Source organism: Neovison vison, chromosome 1, assembly GCF_020171115.1.
Source record: "Neovison vison isolate M4711 chromosome 1, ASM_NN_V1, whole genome shotgun sequence".
Lineage (NCBI taxonomy): Eukaryota > Metazoa > Chordata > Mammalia > Carnivora > Mustelidae > Neogale > Neogale vison.
The window spans coordinates 136,446,556-136,462,354 of record NC_058091.1 but is presented as its reverse complement, the minus strand read 5'-3'; the positions used below and the strand labels follow the sequence as shown (position 1 = coordinate 136,462,354).

At 40.9% G+C, this 15,799-nt stretch overlaps 1 pseudogene; it reads right to left on the bottom strand.

The window, feature by feature from the left end:
• Positions 1-12,511: 12,511 nt before the first annotated feature.
• Positions 12,512-12,672, bottom strand: LOC122897158 (annotated as a pseudogene).
• Between the last annotated feature and the right edge of the window lie 3,127 nt (positions 12,673-15,799).

Sequence of the window (15,799 nt, the reverse complement as noted above, 5' to 3'; positions counted from 1 at the left end):
TTGCAACAACAGGGAGGCATCTTGAAAGCATTATGTTAAAAAGGGGGGGGCAAACTCAAAAAGGCTACTTACTGTATGGTTCTATTCATATCATACTCTGGAAAAGGAAAACTGCAGGCCTAAACCACTAGATCTGTTGCCAGGGGCCTGGGGTGGAGTAAGAGATTGATTACAAAGACACACAATTCTACAACAAGCACTTATTATCTCCCACTTTCTGTAGGTCAGGGACTTGGCACAAACTTAGTTTTGTGGTTGGGGCTCCACTCTCGCAGCTAAGATGTCAGCTAGGACTGCTGTCATGTCAAGACTTGCTGGAGATTGTGGCTCTTCATGCTAAGCCTGTAAGCTCCTATATTTCTTGACCTACAGAAACTGGGAGACAATAAATGCATTAAGCCACTCACTACCTTTTGGGTTCATTTGTCACATAGAGATAGACAAGTAGTACCCGTATCAATGGCAGAGAGAAAATGGGAAGGGCCCAAGTCAAGAGGAGTAACTTAGTGCCTGGAGGGATTTGGTAGCAGAGACAGCCTTTCACCTCTGAGCTCAGCAGGGGAGTCTCCAAGCGGGGGTGGGGGTGGGGGGGGTTGAGGAGAGGTGGGGAGGGTGTGGGGGGGTGGGGGGTGGACAAGGTATTCAAGTAGACTGGGTTGAAGAGAGGTTCCTCTGATGTTTTTGGAAACAGAGAAGGAAAATTAAGCAGAGGATAAGAAGCAAGTAATTGTCACTCTTGGCACTTTCTGTGTGCCCAGTCTTCACCCAGGCGCAGAGTGCTTTGCATTTGCCTCATCTGCTCCATAAGGGGTGTGTATGGTAGAAGAGCGCACCAAGAGAGTCATATCTGGTGAACTGACGGGGAAATGGGAGCTCAAAAGAAGAAAGAGAATAAATATAGAGCCTCCAAGAGTAAATGCATTCTAAGGGAAGAAAAACTCAGGGATGCTGAGCAGAACTTGGCAATAAGACTGAGGTTTAAAAGAGAGCAATGGTTTCAGATAGTGCACAGTGGCCATTTTACAGGAACCTTCCTCAGCCCCTTCCCTTTGACAACACAGGAGCTCTAAAGAGGGATGAGCTTGTGTAAAATTTAAACATTCAGCTCATTAAACTCTGTGATACTTGGGGTTAAGCGTCTCTCCTGGAGGCCTCCTAAGCCCTGTATCTGGCTCTCTGCTCAGAGGGCAGCCTGCTTCTCCCTTTCCCACTCCTCCTGTTTGTGTTCCCTCTCTTGCTGTATGTATCTCTCTGTCAAATAAAACCTTAAAAAAAAAACAACTGGCTAGTTTGTTAAAAAAATAACTGGCTAGTATATATATTTTTAAGTTAGTATATTTCTAGTTTATTTTTTATATTTTTAACTGACACTTCTAGAAGAAAATACACAGAGAGAGAGGGAAAGAGAGAGAGCACAAGCAGGCAGAGCGGCAGGCAAAGGGAGAGGGAGAAGCAGGCTCTCCACTGAGCAGAAATCCCAATGTGGGTCTCTATACCAGGATGCTGGGGTTGTGACCTGAGCTGAAGGCAGCTGTTGATTGGACTGAGCCACCCAGGTGCTCCCAATCCTGGCTAGTTTAATTAGAAAAATGATATTATGGGAGCACCTGGGTGGCTCAGTCAGTTATGCGTCCAACTCTTGATGTCAGCTCGAGTCATGATCTCAGGGTTGTGGGATTGAGCCCCACATCAGGCTCCACCGGGCTCTGCACTGGGTGTGGAACCTGTTTGGAGTTCTTTCTGTCCCTCTCCCTCTGCCTGTCCTGCTTCCAGAAACATGCATTCTCTCCCTCTCTAAGAAAGAAAGAGAGGAAGAAAGATAGATAGATTTTATTTAAAAAGATACTAGATAAGCAACTATAACTATAATAATTTGTTAATGAATAACAAGATAAAGAGATATAAATTGTGATATCAGAAACATAAAATATGGGGAGGAAGAAAATGAAAATGTAGAGCTCTAGAACGCATTTGAACAAGTTGTTATTCACTTAAAATGGACTGTTATAAATGTAAGTTGCTTTATGTAAGCCTCTGGAAACCACAAAGCAAAAACCCACAGCAGATACCCAAAAGAAAAATAGAAAGAAATCTAAACATACCACTATAGAAAAGCATCAAATCACAAAGGAAGAGAGACAGAGAAGAAGAAAGGAAAAAACCATCCAGAAAACACTTAACAAAACAGTAATTACTGTTTTGTTTTGATAACAAATCAATAATTACTTTAAATATAAATGGACTAAATTCCCCAATCAAAAGACATTGAGTGTCTGAATGGATTAAAATGAACAAACAAGCAAGACCCAACAAACCATATGTTGTGTGTAAGAGATTCATTTCAGCTTTAAGGACATATAGATACTGAAGGGGAGGGGATAGAAGAAGTGTTCCATGTGAATGGAGGCCAAAAGAAAGCCAGAGTAGCTATATTTATATCAGACAAAATAAACTTTAAGCCAAAGATTGTAATATGAGACAAAGAAGGACATTATATAATGACAGAGGTGTCAATCCAACAAGAGGAGATAACATTTGTAAATATTAAAGCCCCTAATATAGGAGCATCTAACCATATAAAGCAAAGACTAACTCACCTTAAGGGAGAAATAGCAAAACCATAAAAACAGTGGCCTTAATACCCCACTTTCTTCAACCAGATAGAAAATCAATAAGGAAGTGCTGGACTTAAATGACAAGTTAGTCCAGAGGGACTTAACAGTCTTATACAGAACATGCCATTCAAAAGCAGCAGAATATACATTCTTCTGAGGTGCACATAGAACGTTCTCCACAAAAGATCTTACAGCAGGCCACAGAAGAACTCTCAATAAATTTAAGAAGACTGAAAACTAACAAGCGTTTATCTTTTGACCACAGAGATATGAAACTAGAAATCAATTATAAGAGGAAAACTGGAGGGCGCCTGGGTGGCTCAGTGGGTTAAGCCGCTGCCTTCGGCTCAGGTCATGATCTCAGGGTCCTGGGATCGAGTCCCACATCGGGCTCTCTGCTCAGCAGGGAGCCTGCTTCCCTCTCTCTCTCTCTCTCTGCCAGCCTCTCTGCTTACCTGTGATCTCTCTCTGTCAAATAAATAAATAAAATATTTAAAAAAAAAAAAAAAGAGGAAAACTAGAAAATTCACAAATATGTGGTGATTAAGCAATATGTTAGTAAACAACCAATGGATCAGAGGAAAATCAAAAAAGAAATTTAAAAAAAATCTTGAGACAAAGGAAAATGGAAACACAACATACCAAAATTTATCAGATGCAGTAAAAGCTGTTCTAAAGAGGGAAGCTCATAGCAATAAATGCCTATATTGAGAAACAGGAAAGATCTCAAATAAACAACCTAACTTTATACCTAAAGGAACTAGAAGAACAAACTAAGCCCAAAGGTAGTGGAAAGTGGGAAATACCATAGATCAGAGTAAAAAAAAATGAAAAAAAAAAACACACAAAAGTTTAGGACCAGATGAATATATTCACTGGTGAATTCTACCAAGCATTTAAAGAATTAATACCAGTCCATGGGGGTATCTGAGTGACTTAGTTGGTTACGTGTCTGACTTCAGCTCAGGTCATGATCTCAGGGTCCTAGGATTGGGCCCAACCCTGGGCTCCCTGCTCAGCAGAGTCTGCTTGTCCCTCTCCTTCTCCCTCTGCTCTTCCCCATGCTCACGTTCCCTCTGTCTCTCTCTCAAATGAATAAATAAAATCTTTATTTTAAAGAATTAATACCTATCCTCAAATGCTTCCAAGAAATAGAAGAGGATGAAATACCCTCAAATTCATTTTATTTTAATTAATTTTTTAAAAGATTTTTTAAAAATTTTATTTATTTGACAGAGAGAGAGAGAGATCACAAGTAGGCAGAGAGGCAGGCAGAGAGAGAAAGGAGGAAGAAGGGTCCCCGCTGAGCAGAGAGCCAGATGCAAGTCTCGATCCCAGGACCCTGAGACCATGACCTGAGCTGAAGGCAAAGGCTTAACCTACTGAGCCACCCAGGCACCCCTCAAATTCATTTTATGAGGCTGGCATTATGCGGATAGCAAAACCAGACAGGGGCACTATAGGAAAAGAAATTACTGGCCAAAATCCTTAATGAACATAAATGCAAAAATCTCAAAAAAAAAATATTAACACGCTGAATTCAATGACACATTCAAAGGATCACATACCATGATCAAGTGAGATTTATTCCGAGGATGCAAGGATAATTCAACATGCACAAGTCAACCAATGTGATATATCACATCAACAAAATGAAGTATAAAAATCAGATGATCATCTCAGTAAATGCAGAAAAAACATTTGACAAAATTCAGTGTCCATTCATGATAAAACTTTCAATAAAGTGGTATAGAGGGAACATAACACAATATAATAAAGACCATGTATGACAAGCCCACTGCTAACCTCATACTCACCATTGAAAAGTTGAAAGCTTTTCTTCTAAGATCAGAAACAAGACAAGAATGCCCACCCATGCCACTTTTATTCAACATAGTACTGGAAATCTTAGCCAGAACAATTAGACAGAAAAAATAAAAGGCATCCAAATCAGAATGAATGAAGTAAATCTGTCTCTATCTATAGATAAAATTATATTGTATACAGAAAATCCTAAAGACGCTATTTGAAAAAAAAAACCAGATAAACAAATTCAGTAAAGTTGTAGGATACAAAATCAATACGCAAAAGTCAGCTGCATTTCTATACATTAATAATGAACTAACAGGAAGAGGAGTTTAGAAAGTGATCCCACTTATAGTTGCCTCAAAAAGGATAAAATACCTAGGAATAAATTTAACCAAGGAGATGAAAAATCTGTACACTGATGAAAGAAATTAAAGAAGACACAAATAAATGGAAAGATAGTTTATGCTCATGAATTGGAAGAACTGATATTATTGAAGCTGTCCATCTACTCAAAGACAAAGCAATCAACAGAAACAAAGCAAGTCCTATCAAAATACTAATATTTTGGGCGCCTGGGTGGCTCAGTGGGTTAAGCCGCTGCCTTCGGCTCAGGTCATGATCTCAGGGTCCTGGGATCGAGTCCCGCATTGGGCTCCCTGCTTCCTTCTCTCTCTCTGCCTGCCTCTCTGCCTATTTGTGATCTCTCTCTGTCAAATAAATAAATAAATAATATAAAAAAAAAACTAATATTTTTCTCTCAGAAATAGAAAAATTCTAAAATTTGCATGGAACCACAAAAGATCCTAGCTAGCCAAAGGAACCTTGAGAAAGAATAAAGCTGGAGACATTACACTTCCTGGTTTCAAACCATATGACAAAGCTGTAGTAATTGATACAGTATGGTATTGACATAAAGAACAACACAGATCAATGGAAGAGAGTAAACTACTCTGTTAACATTAACTCACACATATGTGATCAATTACATATGACAAAGGAGTCACAAATATAAACAGAGAAAGGACAGTCTTTTCAGTCAACGGTCCTGGGAAAACTGGACAACCACAGACAAAAGAAGGAAACTCAACCCTAATCTTACACCATTCACACAAATAAACTCAGAATGGATTAAAGATTTGAATGTAAGGCTTGAAGTCGTAAGACTAAAAGAAAAATCAGGTGGTAAGCTTCTTGACCTTGGTTTTGGCAATGATTTTTTTGGATTTGACACCAAAAACTAAGGCAACAAAAGCAAAAATAAACAAATGGGACTACATCAAATAAAGAAGCTTTGGTACAGCAAAAGAATCCATTAACAAAATGGAATGAAAACCTATGGAATGAGAAAAAAAAATTCAAATCGTATATGTGATAAGGAATTAACATCTAAAATATATAAAAACTATGATAAATGATTATGACAGATGACAGATGAAAGAAAGCTGTAACATAAAAATGTATATGTGTGGTATCTGGGTGGCTCAGTCAATTGATTGTCTGACTCTTGGTTTCCGCTCAGGTTGTGAATTCAGGGTCATACAATCGAGCTCCTATGCTCAGCACAGAGTCTGCTTGAGGTTCTCTCTCCCTCTGCCCCTCCTGCTTTCTCTCTCTCAAATAAATAAATAAATCTTTTAAAAATGTGTGCATGTATATGCACATATATGTATAATATATATACATATATATACACACACATATATACGTATGTATAAAATGTACATATTTTCCCTAGTTCTGTCTACTGAAAGACTGGAAGCAGAAATACCCAATATCAATTAACATTCTTGGCACAAGAAAAGAACAAGATGATCCTGGGACATCTTGTAGTTTCAGAAAGCAAGAACATGCCTCAGGAATGATGGGGCCATCAGAAGGATGCAGGATTGATAATTATAACTTATTAAATATAACAGGATATCATAAGAATATACATACATGATATGTATATTTAAATATATGTATTTGTTTTATATGTAGTGTGTGCATGTTTGCTACAAAACAGGATATCTAGATAGTTTCCAAATACCATCCCACAAAGTATTTTTCTGGCCTGGCATCTACCACCTAATCTTAGGTGGCATCTACCACCCAATCAAGGGATCAAAAAATATCAGAATATCAAATATCAGAATATCAAGGAATAATTAACAGAAATTAAAGGATGCAATCACTTTAAAAATCGATAACCTTAATCTAATCTTGAGGAAACATCAGACACACTGAATTGGAGGATAGTCTACAAAAGAACTGGACTGTTAATTTTGAAAGTGTCAAGGTCATGAAAACCACTGAAAGACTGAGGAACTCTTCCAGACAGACAGAGACTCAAGAAACATGACAGCCAAATACTCCATGTGATTGTGATCTAGGTATGTTTGCTCTACAGTTCACTGTTGGGTCAACTAAATAAACTTGAATGACTCTGAGGATGAGATGGTAGTGATGTATCAAGGTGGATGTCCTGATTTTGACCACTGACCTGTGGTTTTGTAGGAGAATGTTCTTGTGTGTAGAAACTGCATACTTAAGTTTAGGGGGTAATATCAACTGCTCTCAAATCATTTAGAAAAAGATTTATTTGTATGGTATTCCCAACTTTTTTTTTTTTTTTTTACAAGTTCGTGATTATTCCAAACTGAAAAATATTTTTTAAAACATAAAAAAAGAGGGGCGCCTGGGTGGCTCAGTGGGTTAAGCCGCTGCATTCGGCTCAGGTCATGATCTCAGGGTGCTGGGATCGAGTCCCGCATCGGGCTCTCTGCTCAGCAGGGAGCCTGCTTTCCTCTCTCTCTCTGCCTGCCTCTCTGCCTACTTGTGATCTCTCTCTGTCAAATAAATAAATAAAATCTTTAAAAAAAACAAAAACAAAGCCATAAAAAAAGATATTGGGTAGCAACTCTATTCATAATTCCTCCCTCCAAAACCCAGAAACAGCACAAATGCCCATCAAAAGGTAAATAGATAAATTGTGGTCTAGCTATACAATGTATTGCCACTTGGCACAAAGAAGTAGACTATTATCTCATGCAAAAACTTGGATAACTCTCTAAAGCATTATGCAAAGATACAAAAGACTACCTACTGTATGACATCCTAGGAAAAACAGAATTCTAGAGGTGGAGAATAGATCAGCGGTTGCCAGGAGCTAGGTGTGGTGAAGGAATAACTATAGAGGGCATGAGGAAGTCCCCTGGGGTGAAGGAGACTGTTTGTATCCTGATTTGGGGGGTGATTAAACAAATCTATATATGTATCAAATTTCCTAGAACTATATATGAAAACAAAGTAAAAATGTGACTAGATTGTGGTCGTGTTTATGTAGCTCTATAAATGTACTAAATCACATTGAGTTGTTCAACTATAGCATGTGAATTTTATGGTAAGTAAATTGTATCAGGAGAACTAGAGGGTGGGGAGAGAAAGGGTTTGTGTATGTTTGGACAGATATAAATACATATGCAAAAGATAAACATTTTTCATATTAAGAAGTTATGAACCACAAAAGGGTATTGCGTATCTCATAGTATCACTGAGACCAGGTCTGGGACCTTCAGGCAGGAGCAGTACTCAAAATCCCACTGTAGAACTTTTGTGGTAAGAACACTTCTGAAGCTGGGACCCCATCTGAACTTGAACCACAGAGTGCTCATTCTGGATCTAGATGCTGCCAATGCACCACTCCCTGTTGCCTGAGAAGGTAGGCTCCATTGCCACGGTCACATAGAGTTCTTCTGATCCTTTCTTCATGTTACCAGTTCTGTTTTCAAAGTCCAGAGTGGCTGCCTCTGTCTGGAGACCTCTTTCCTGTGGTTAGGCCCCGGGGAAAGCAAATATCTTGCATTTTCACCTTCTGGAGTGGAAGGCGAACTCTGCCTCCCAGCAAAACTCCTAAAGTGGGAGAATTCTCCAAATATTGGAAGGGTTCCCAAGAGAATGACAATGTCTCACCCAACAGTAAGCACTGTCTCTTTAAAGTGTTGTCTTAAATTGGCCTCTTTTGGTGTAGAAACACCTCACAGGACAGTAGAGTCCCTACACATTTTTCAAAACACAAAGATGGCTTCCATGGTTGACATCCACTTACCGGTCTATCTCTTCTTCCACATACCCCACCACAGTTTCTAGACAGAGCTTTCCATTTTCTGTTAACATGTTTAGTAACACAAGCTTTGCTTTCTACTTTTCAGGTCAAAAAAAGTCCAAAGGCGATGAGGATACCCCAAGTTTTTGACGATAAGCACAGCTTTAAATCATGTCAAATTGTTAGACTACAGCCACAGGAAAATAACTAGAGGAAACTAGTTAGGAAACTAGGAAACTAGAGGGTGGGTTCGCAGGTATTCATGAACTTGAGCAAAAACCTTGAGGTGGAAAAGGAATATATATCCTCCTTTGTTTACTTTCACAAAAAACCAAAATGGCGCCTAAGTGGTTCATTTCCACTCTGCTGAACGGCTATTGTGCTTCCCTTATGTTACTCATATATTATTGCAGGAGGGATTTTTATGGATCTTTATAGGTCCTAAGTGGTTTCAAATCATTAATAACTTATTTGTCTTTGAATCTTCAAGTCAATGTTAACATCTTCTGTTTGAAGAGCAGCCACCTGGATGTAGAGGTAAGTGGCTAGCCCAAAGTCAGGGGTGAGGCATTGTCAACCCAGGGATTATATAATTTGATAGAAAAAGAATATTCTAACACCATATCATTCTTTGGAAGAAGGCTGCCCTTGATCAAGGCCACTTTAAAAATCAAAGCAAAGAGAAGAGATTAATTAAGCACTGAGCTGTTCCGTTTTAGAGCCTGGCTTAGGGGAGTATGGGCCAGGAAGGGTCAATAACCTTCCCGCGATGGGACTTCTAAATCAATCCAGCTCATCGCTGTAACCGCAGACACTAAAACTGTCACTTGAGATATTTCTCCCTGTGTTTTTTTCTATTCACACTCATGTTCTAAAAATGACCTTCTGGGGGATTAATGGAAGAGGTGATTTAGAGGTCACTAAAATTGATACTAAACATAAAGAAATTTAGCTTAATGTAGTAGCCATTTCTTAAATGCAGTTGGTAGCAAATGTTCTAGTATTCTTTTCTTACTCATAGGGTTGGGTTAAAATATAAAATATAGGTGGCAAAAATATTACACCTTTTTGTAGGACACTCAAGGCAGGAGAGGTTAAAAGCACTAGAAGGATCCCCAGTGCATTGCCATGCACAATCTTAGTATATGTGCTGCGGAAGCGAGCACTGCCATGCACAATCAATAATGGCCTACCTCTGGGCTTTTTTGTCGGGATATTCCCTTCTTAGGTTCCTCAGAAAGGCTGGGGGAAAAAAAGAGCTCTGAAAGGGAATTCAATGTCAGTTTCCTTTGCCTTCCAGACAGTGCTATAATTAAGCAATAGTGACTTCATGAGAGGATCTAAGAAAATGAATCATTCTTTAATATGAATAGAAAAGCTTCTGCCTTAATCAACTTCTTTGTTCACTCTTGCATTCTGCTGGTCCTCACGGCACCAGCCAGTTTTCTAAGACCTTCACTGTCAGCTGTTTAGCTCCGAGGCCACACAAAGCAGTCTTCTGGAGAAGGCAAGCATATGGTCATCTGAGCAAGAGCAGGTAGGAACAGAGACCTGTTATGTGCAGAGAAGCAAAATCCATCAGCTAAACTGCTGAAGGGTCATTTCCCCCAATCGACCATTGAGTCATCTTGCTGCTAGCTCAAAAAGAAAAGGAAAGGTTTTGGGGGGGTTCTGCTACATTCAGTGTCCTGGCCACAAAAAGTAGGCGTGTGCAGGCTTTGGAAAGGACCCTTACTTGCAAGTCTATGGGAGCAAAACCAACCACCCCACCCCTCACTCCCTGGCCCCAGAGGGATTTCCTGGCTGGTTCAATCAGAGGATGGGAGAGATTATGGTCAACTTTAGGAATTTTAGGATGTAGAATGAAACTTTCACGCAAATCTGATATGCAGGGTGTTATGTACAAAGACGTATATAAACAAAGATGTTTACGAAATAGAAGCCACAGAACATTAGCAGTAGAAGACAGTGAGTCTCTCTTCTGGGGATTCTATTTAGCATCCAACGAAGGTGATGGGGAGCCTTTCATCAGGCCATTAACTCTTTTGCCTCTGACAAAAAGTTAAACTGGAGGTGAAGAGGGAGATGGGATATGGGTTTCTCTCTAGGCCAAATAAGTCAAACAAAACAGACAACAGTTCCTTTTTGATGTAATGGATTTCACCTGTGAATGAGGCTTTTGCATTCCATGTGGGCCCTCACATCGTGTATTGTCAATTCAATTTTAGTAACAACTAAGGTTGTGAAACCTTGGAAAGAGAACCTTCTAATGATTTAAAATTTGGACTGATGTGGAAAACAAAGGCAGAAGGAAACAGGTAAAATTAAATGTCCTATAACCTGCACCCCAGTGACTGAGCCTAACAGTCCTCCAGGATGTCCCCACTATCAAATATTAATACCTTGTTAGAAGGAAAAACAGCCTCAGCCTGACAATAGCAAGGCCTCCAGGATCCCGTGGGTCTTCTTTAGCATATGAACATCCTTTAGGAACTTCCCTAATCTTTCCTTCCTCCAACCCCAAAGTATATAATCAGTTGCCCCTCACTATCCCAAGGCAGCAGCCCCTGGGCATAGGTCCTGTGCCCGTTCTTTAATAAGCCCACATTTTTGTACTGATGATGTTTCAAGGATTCTTTCTTGGCCATCAGCTCCGAGCCCCACCAACACTACTTCAAAAACTGCATCAAAAGCACAGACAATCAAAATAAAAACAAGGGTCACTTGAGGCCCACCTGCCTTCTGGACACCAGAATCTTCATTCCAAAGTAATAGCAATTACTCAGCTCCAAGGTGACACAGAAATAGATCTTCTAGCATTATTACTTTTCTTAGTCTGGTGTTTCCTGGGAGTGTTTTAAGAACTGGAAAACATAAGCTGCTCTCAGGGGAAAAAAAAAAAAAACTTAATCATCTTGGGAGTTATATATAATACATATAAAACTATCTGTTGACTTTGATATATCCTCTTGTGTTGATGATAAATATTTTCACTACCCATGACAGTTTGTTATGGTCGAAACTGGTTAAAATTCAGTCCAAGGTCAGCTTGTAAGCCATGCAGTGATAGTTTGTGCCTAGCACCCCTGGACCTCTGAGCTGAGTTCTCCACTGGCCACTCCTCTCTCCACCACCCTGATGGTTTTATCCCAACTTATATCCATTCCAGGGAGAACACCCTAGTGGAGGCTGTCCACACCCCATCTTGGGGGACAGGGGGCAAACTGGATGCTGATGCGGGAAACAAAGGCAAAAGAAAAGTTATTAAATTTCCTTACTACCTACAGCCCACTGACAAGTCCTTGAAATGAAAGTAAAGGAAAAGAATGGGAAGTACTCACCAAGTTTGCACTGTGGCTCTAAGCCCAGCTGAGACTCTGGGCTCAGAGCCCCACGTTGGGCGCCATATGACATAGGAAGGATGTTAGGGTTCAAAGCCCAGATCCAAGAAATAATTCTTGAAACATCTTTGGTGCAAAATAGTGGTTTTGTTACAGAATCTGGACTGGATTCTGGTGGAAGAACCAAGCGGTACTCAGAGACCTTGGAGGATTGGAGGTTTATTTAATACTGGTGGGCTCAGAAGAGAGTAGTCTCCAAAGGTCTGAGCCCTGAGCACAGGCAGGGAGGGGCATTTATACCCTTGTACTTCCACATACTTGGTACTTTTAGCACCTGCGGGAAATGGGGTAGGGAAGAAGAACCCGGAAGGGCTTTGACACAGGGACTGGAATTCCCTTGCTGGTTTAGTCAGCCATCTTGGAGGACAGTTTTTCCCTCATCAGTTTTATTAAATCACAGGGACAGAACCCCGGGGGCAGAAATCCCTGCATGGGGTCATGAGGAGTGGCCCATTATATACTTTCAGGTTGAGGGGGGTTTGGGAGAGCATAAGTCTCTAAGGAATTTTGGAAGCAAGGTTTCCAGGGCCTTGAGGGGCTAGATATTGTTGGGAAAAGGTCGTTTATTACCATCTAATAAAACTTAAGTCATGACAGTCTTCCCATATAAATCAGTGGGCTATATGCTTGGGGAATGATTGCCAAAACTAATGGGGGGGGCGTGGTTTAGAGATAAAGGAAGTTTCCAGAAAAATTTTTCAATTAGCAATAATCGCACCTCGGATAAACCTCATTGGCTACGATACTGCCACTGCACAAAGCTCCAGAAGAATTTTTTTTTTTAAAGATTTTATTTATTTATTTGACAGAACGAGATCACAAGCAGGCAGAGAGGCAGGCAGAGAGAGAGGAAGAAGCAGGCTCCCTGCTGAGCAGAGAGCCCGATGTGGGCCTCCATCCCAGGACCCTGAGATCATGACCTGAGCCGAAGGCAGCGGCTTAACCCACTGAGCCACCCAGGCGCCCACCAGAAGAATTTTTATATGTTAAAGTAGACCTACAGGATCCTGGTGGGGGTGGTGGGTGTTTGGGGTGGGGGGTAGGTTAGGATTGCCATTTGCCCTTACCAAAGTGTCAACCTTGAGGCACCTGAGTCCCTAGAGGAATGTTGCTCTGCCTGTTTCAAGGACTTGTCAGTGGGCTGTAGGTAGTAAGGAAATTTAATAATTTTTCTTCTACCTCTGTTTCTCATATCAGATGCTTCTGCCCCGGGATAGGGCTGGGGCAGGGGTGACCTGAGGACAAAGACTTGTCATCTCAACTCGGAGACTACGCTTCAAGAGGACCAGGAGTTCCCGGAAGTAACTTAGAACACAGATGATCTGAGGGCGGAAAATTAGAGAAGAATTGTTAGTTCATTCAACTTTGAGAAAGAAAGCCTGACAATAGATCCAGTGAGAGATTTTTAATATCAACTTTAATCAAGAATCGTTTATCAAGAGCCCACTCTGCCCTGGGCGAGTGTTACCCATAAGAAATAATTGCCTAGAAAATAATGCCTAGCTGTTCTGTCCCTACCAGAGATTGGAACAAGGGCAGACGGATCTGTGTGGCAGAAGAAGAGTTTCAAATTAGCTGTATTGGAGAATTTTAAACATCCCATAATGAGAGCTGTTAAATACTGGGATTTCTTGCCAGGGGAACGGAGGGCCCCCAAGTGCTTGGAGGGCTGGTTTGCACCAATCAGTTCTGGCTGGTTTGTAGAGCTGGGGTGGAGTTAGGGCATGTTTTCCTGTGTGTTATTTTGAAACTTACTTTTTATAAATACAACTGAGAAATTTCTCAGAAGCATCAAACACAGTTTCCTCGGAGAAAAGAGAAGTGAGCATCTGAACTCTGAATGAAAGACGTCAAAATGAAAAACACCAAGACGTTTAAATAAACATTTTCAAATGTTAGAAAGAAGTCATCAAACATTAAAGGAAATAGCAACCTGAGGACAATACTGAGACTCTAACAAATGGCAGAACATTTGCTATTGCATTATTCCTTGAAAGTGGTTAGGATAACATTAAAGCCCCGATAGATAACTGGATTAAAAGAAATTCGTAAAAGGAGATTTCTATCTGGCTAAGAAATGAATGAGAAAAAAAAAAAAATCGACCTGATTACTTACAAAGCAAAATTAAATTCAAACCACTTACTATAAATTTCTTTTTTTAAAAAAATCAACAAATTACATTTTCAGTAATACATTTTATTGCTGATTGAGATGAAGCAGCAGAACAAGATTCTTGTCCCACACAGTCCAAGAATGAATCTTGCAGACAAAGGAGAGCTAGTAAAGCAATAGAGGTTTATTAAGCAACGATATAGAAAAAGTTTTCAGGGGCGCCTGGGTGGCTCAGTGGGTTAAAGCCTCTGCCTTCAGCTCAGGTCATGATCTCAGGGTCCTGGGATCGAGCCCCACATCCTGCTCCCTGCTCAGCAGGGAGCCTGCTCCCCTCTCCTCCCTGTCTGTCTCTCTGTCTACTTGTGATCTCTGTCACATAAATAAATAAAATCTTAAAAAAAAAAAAAATTTTCAGGAGTGAGAGTGATGTAGTTTTCAGTGTCGGTGAGGTTTTGTGGGGTGAGGTCTAGAGCCAATGGCCAAGAAAGAATTCCGGAGATGTCTTTAAAATGCTGATTTTATTAAAGGACAGGGGCAGGACCCATGGGCAGGAAGTGAGACAGGTAGGGAAAAAGGGAGGTTTTCAGAAGAACTTTCATATGCTAAGGAAGACCTACAAGGTATTGGAGGCCTTGCCATTGACAAGTTAAGGTTGTGTTTTCTTCTAGTAAGGCATTAACAGTAAGACAGTTGGGAGCTTCCTGAAGAAATGTCATAAGTATCCCACCCAGGAGGGTGTGGGGGTGGAGGGGCTGGGGGGGTTATGGAGGTAGAAAGGTGTCAACTCATGCTTTGTCCCCAGCTAGCCTTCTGCAGCCTCTTTAGAGATACAGAGAAACAGGCCTCTTGGGACATCAGTGATTCTCTACAGGTAAAACTCCTTATAAACATTCCACTTTTTTTTTTTTAACATTTCACTTTCTTAGAGGGAAAACTCTTAGTTTTCTACCACTGAATATGATGTTACTGTTAGGACCTATTTAGGAACTGTCCCTGCTCCCCTTCCCTCAGGGGATTTACTTGGAGACAAGTCCCAGAAACCAGCTTCTGGTAACAAAGCTCAGATACAAAGGTGGGTCAGGACAAGTGGAGACATCAGTGGGGGTGGGGGGGTGCATACTGTCTCCCTGGTTACCAAGGAGTATGGGCCCCGCCCTTAGGGAGCCTTTTTGGCGCCAATCCCAATCAAGGTGTAATAGGCTGGTTCAAATGTCTACTAGGGTAAATTGTAACTCAGTTGGTCACCTAGCATCACTGTGGAGTTTCCTGTGTGTGTTACAATCTCATTGGCCACCTGTGCGTGGCCATGCCCGAGCGCATGGCCTTTGCCCTTAAAAGCTAGTCTGTGAAACAGAGAAGGGTTGCCCTCTCTTGGAAGAGGTGCGGCCCCGAACATTCGGTTAGATTCTTTTTTTTTTTTTTTTTTAAGATTTTTTATGTATTTATTCACAAGTAGATGGAGAGGCAGGCAGAGAGAGAGAGGAGGAAGCAGGCTCCCCGCTGAGCAGAGAGCCTGATGCGGGACTCGATCCCAGGACCCTGAGATCATGACCTGAGCCGAAGGCAGCAGCTTAACCCACTGAGCCACCCAGGTGCCCCTCGGTTAGATTCTTGATGCTTGTCGCAAAATAAAGCTTTGCTTGACCTTCGCTTTGTATCAATCTTGCTCCTTTAATCACGGGCCCATTATTGGGGGGCTCGTCCTGGATTAAACGATGAGAACTGAGCCAGCATCAGAATTTCGAGGTAAGATCTCACAGATTTTACTCTGTGGGAT